Here is a 5,320-nt window from a genome sequence, read left to right as displayed (position 1 = left end):
TAAAACATAAATAAAAATGTATTATAAACAGTGTTGATGTTATATTAGAATAAATAGACACTAATTCACGAATTATATACAAAATATCAAATTACTATATATAATTATTTTGTAATCTTTTCAGATATGATAATTTGATAATTTTATTAAAATATATTAACCTTTTGTTATTTATATGAAGGTTATGAACTAAAACTGATTGAATTTAAGTTTTTTAACATGTGAAATATTTGTGAGATATATAACTACAAGGAAAAAAATATTAAATTAAACTAATAATATTTGTGAAATATAAATTAGCTCAACGTATGAACTAATTTAAAATACAAGTGAGTTGGCATCAAATTGGCCAATATTTTTATTCTTTCTCTGATTTCTGTCCTACACGACTTCACAATGTTACTGATGATTAAGAGCTTAATTATATATAAAAATGGTGAACAAAAGAGTCGAGAAGCTTAGAAAACTCTTCCTCAAGTCTCAACACAGTCTGAAATACATTGTGATTTTTTTTTGATAAAAACACTCCATTAAGAATAATTATGTTCCATATATTTTATATCTCACATGCAGTCATGATGACATATAATGTTCTAAGAAATTAAAAAGATAGATATAACAAAAACACAATGAGAATATCCAAACATTAGAAGCAATTGTTAGATGTGAATTAGTCAAATTAAACGACCATTATACCCAAACCACAAGTAAATTAAATACCAAAACAATCCGGTGATATCCAATGACAGAAAGATTTAACAAAACTATTTAGTCTACTATAAAAATCAGTTTCGACACAAACTGAAAATAATCTAGCACGGACCGACCCTAGTAATGCATAAACTAAACCAGATCAAAACATTTCGTTAACTTCACCAAATACAATACATTAACTATAGATTATGTAATCTATACCCCCAACATACCTAAACTAAACCATAACAATAGTTTAGTGTTCGTCTCCCTAACCCTAAACCCCAACAATCCAACCCCTAAACCCTAAACTTTTTTATATCATTTACCAATTAGTAAAATTTTCACAAAATGCTACCAACAATATTTTTGAGAATATCTTATTCTTATAATATATTCCAAAATTCAGATAGTATCTGTGGTAGATGTCGATTTAAATTAGAAAAAAAAATCAATGCTTATTTTTTATTGTTTTTGACTAACAACTCGTGGATAATTTAAAAAATTCGATTCCAATGGTATATTCCAAATTTGTTACATCTGCTACATTCACTACAAAAAGAAAAAACTAAAATTTCTTTGATAATGAAAATGACATCTTCGAAAGATGTGAAACCCTTCAAAAGTGGTTGGAAAATGCATATGAAAGTGTTGCATACTTGGAACCAGTACAACGCAGTGCATGGAGACACCCTTGTGATCGTGCTATCTGATGAAAATGTGAGTTTTCTTTTTATATGTGTTACTAGATTCTGACCCGCCTTTAAAAAGGGCAGGTATATTTTTTGTTTTACATTTTAAAAAAAAAATTTAATTTTCATATTTATATTTTTCTTTATAATCATATTTATACTTTTCTTTGTAATTGTGTTTCTCTTTGTAATCCTATTTAACAAAATAAAATGGGTTTTATAAATTGTGATCCAATGTAACCACGTTACCTTTAAAACGCAAAACTAATTCTAAAATATAGAATTAGTGGGTTCGTTTACAAAAAGAAATATGGGGTTAGTGGTTTACAGTTATATTATTTACTTAATAGATAATAACTCTTTAAATAAAAAAAATAGTTGGATCCTACTTTTATTGATTGGTCATATTGTTGTTTTAATAGAATAGATAACATTTAATAAATATTTTTGATCGAATAACCTATTTCGGTCCCGTTAAACTAAATGAGTTTATATGAATGTTTATTTCTATTAAAACCGTTAAACCCTATTTTACCATCTCGTTTTTTGTTAATTGATAAACTTAATGTCTATGTAAAATATTTAAAATTTGAATAAATTAATGTCTAGTTGAATAAATCCTAATTTTTTAGGTGAGATGTAAGTTATAATTAGTTAAAATAATTAAATATACCAAATTTTATTATTACTAAATATTATATTTTAATAGTCGGTGAAAATAGTATATATCTTCTTTCATAATATTAAAGGTGAAAAAATGAAACTACAATAAGTATTTTTATTTTGTATTTCTTAACAAATATAAAGTGTCTGTGATATAAAAATTAAATTTTGTACTTTTTAACCGAGATTATAAGAAATAATTAGCATAAAATTATAGAAAGATATGTCAATAATGTAACTGTATACATAATTATATAAAATAATGTGTTCTATTAATAAAATAAAAAGTTAAAATTCTAAAAAGAAAAAGGTTTAGATTATCCAATAACACACAAATGAAAATTTTGATAGAATACTGTTGAAAGGAAGTAAGCAAACTTAGTTTTGATATAAACCCAAAAGAAAAGAATAATTATTATCATTTATATAACAGTTGCCGAATATAAATATTAGAAAGAAGTGGTGTGGCCATCGATAATTATGGAAAGGAGGTTACAAAATACATGTTTTGACCAATAGATGGTAGTTATGGAAATACAGTTTTAATTTCAATTCAGTTTAAAAGTATTATGTTTTTTTTTTTTTTAGATTTGATAACATAGAAAAACAATTATTAGACTCAACATATATCAATTGGTCATACTTGTGTTTTAATAGAATAGATTTTTTAATTAAACAATAACTTTATTCTAAATGTTGGCTCCCAAATTTTAGGTGATATGATGTGGTGGTTACAATTCTCATTGTGTAGTGGTTACATTTAAATTTCGTTTAAAAAATAAAGGCCCAACTGATTATTAAGCAAAAGAAAGGCGCAGCCGATTATTAAGGGAGAATACGTGATATAAATGAAGGGTGGTTACTGGTTACATAGCTTTATTATAAATTGATGCAGTTATACAAAAACGTAAAAAATTTAAGTTGGACCCAGTTAATATCAATTGGTCATACAGGAGTTTTAATAGAATAGATGTAAAATTTGGTATTAGAAACAAAAATTGTCTAAATTTGATATTTGCTCATCTATAAAATATGAGATATGAGATTAGCAGTCTACCTGTTTATGAGGGTCCGTTCCTCACAGCAGGACCAATGTAAACAGGTGAAAGAGACAACAGATGCTGCAGCGAAACAAGAGGCAGGAACTCTTCTGCTGCTGTTTCATTTTATAGTGACTTAACTTTTGGTATCACCATGATCTCCCTTTTGGTGATGGTAAATGTTCACTTCCTACGTGTATTTGTCTTAAATCAAATTTATCGTAGCTGTCAAATGTAAAATTCAAACACATTAATAAACTAATCATGCGATATTTATATGGAAATTAGGATTTATATTAATGTAAAAGAAGACAGTATCTAGAAGACAAAGTATCTGGAAATAACTTATCTTTTATTTTTAAAACATATTGTTCTCCATAGAAGAATGAAATCCATAATCTTTGTAGTTGGAATATGAATATTTTCTTCAAAAGTATATTATTCCTGAAAGGAAATTTTTTTAACCCTTTTTAACAAAACAAACACCTAAACACAGCTCAGTTTAGTGGAATGGGATGGGTTTGGAAGGATACAATGGAGAAGATACAGCTCATGGGGTCAAGGAACTTGCGGAGAAGAGAGACACCGCTGCACTCGGAACTGGAAGCGCTAAAGTGGGCAATGGAGAGTATGATACAACACTCGACCTGTCAGAGGTTTGGGACGGACTGCAAGGACCTGATTGCAATGATAGAACAGCCGCAAGATTGGCCCAACTTCTCAACTGAACTGGAAATCATTCAAACTCTTCGGTTATGTTTTTGGGACTTCAAGATCAGTTACTTTCCAAAGACGCAGAATGAGATTGCAGATTCGTTAGCTAGGAATGCACGTTCGTTTCATAGATCCTTATGTTTTATTGGTTGTTCTATTCCGGTCTGGCTTCCCAGACCACCTCAAGTTTGAGTAATAGAATAGCTGTTTGCCAAAAAAAAAAAACACCTAAACACAGATTCTAGAGCTGTAAATAATAACTTCAACAGTAGATAGAAATTGTCAAGAGATCTTACGCTTTCTTGCCACTGTTATTTGGCTTTTTTCCAGATTTTTTTTGAATCAATTTTAAAACAATTAGATCTTTTTTTTTTTTTTTGAACAAAAAACAATTAGATCTTTATTAACAACTATGGGTCAAAAAGAAAGATGTGAAATCAGATTTACCTTTTTGTGGTCTTTCAATTCTTCTTAGGACTTGGTCAAAGAGAGTTGAAAAGGTGAACTTCGTCAACCATCTCAAACTCATCGTTTTTCTCACGGATGCCTTCAGATCCAACATGCAAAACAAGTAAGAATTTTTTTAAGATATTTATCTCTTCTAAAATAAAAACTTAGAGAAAATCACCTAAATAAATCGTAAAAGGTGAAGTCCTCCGTGGATCTACCGAGTTTGGATCGTTAGGACGTTTTTCAGCTAATCTTAGAAAATCGGTAGTTATTTGATTTGCTACCATCGATTTTCACCTCTACAAGCAGTCGTTTCCATCTTTACCACAACAAGTAAGCCGCGGCCGTTCATATCATGAGTTCTCTAACTTCGATTAAAAGTTTCGCCATGGAAATTGTCTTCCGTAACGAAACATCGAGACAGACAATTTTGTTCTTGCCTTTTCTGTTTTTTAAAGTGAGTGGTCATCGACCACACAATTTTGTCGGTTCAGATGTTTTTACTTTGGGCCATTCGGGCCGAGATTAGTATATGTTGTATTTCCAGTTCTTATTTTTTTGAGCAGTTCGGGCCCATTTTAAATATTTTGTTTGTATTAACAAACATGATTAAACATATGATTATTAGTTTTTACTTTTCTTAATCTATGTTTAGACATTCCTAAAATATCTTAATATTACAATGAAACATGTAAATATTTATTCAAATCTTAGTATAATAGTATATTAACAAAAAAAAATTGTATTTTAAAATAACTTTAGCAAAAAAAATTCTCATCATAATAAAATTTATTGAATAGAATATACCACTTTAAATCCTTTCACAACATCAATCCAAATTTTGTAAACATCATAATTTATTAATAAAACAATAATAAAGAAAGATGATAATTTTTTGTTACAAAAATCATAAAGATAATTTTATGTTTGCTGAAAAAAATAAAAATATGAACATATTACATTTCTAATTATTTTCCAATTTTAAAAGAAAATTTTAAAAACATTTATAACTAGATTTTGAAATGCTCTTAGAAAGCGCGAGTTTATTTTTGAAATTAAATAAATTCT

The 5,320-nt window shown here is 28.0% G+C and overlaps 1 long non-coding RNA gene across 2 annotated transcripts; it reads right to left on the bottom strand.

Annotated features, from left to right (window-relative positions):
* Positions 1–248: 248 nt before the first annotated feature.
* Positions 249–4,710, bottom strand: LOC106319645. Of its 2 annotated transcripts, XR_001265514.1 has the most exons (4): positions 4,431–4,710; positions 4,250–4,349; positions 3,106–4,006; positions 249–1,402 (listed from the first exon to the last, which is right to left on the bottom strand). It is a non-coding gene; the product is annotated as an uncharacterized LOC106319645 (long non-coding RNA). The 2 variants fall into 2 exon arrangements; XR_001265513.1 differs by lacking the exon at positions 249–1,402 and having other exon boundaries at positions 2,389–4,006.
* Between the last annotated feature and the right edge of the window lie 610 nt (positions 4,711–5,320).

This window comes from Brassica oleracea, unplaced genomic scaffold (assembly GCF_000695525.1).
Source record: "Brassica oleracea var. oleracea cultivar TO1000 unplaced genomic scaffold, BOL UnpScaffold00452, whole genome shotgun sequence".
Lineage (NCBI taxonomy): Eukaryota > Viridiplantae > Streptophyta > Magnoliopsida > Brassicales > Brassicaceae > Brassica > Brassica oleracea.
This window is presented reverse-complemented; position numbering and strand designations above follow the sequence as displayed.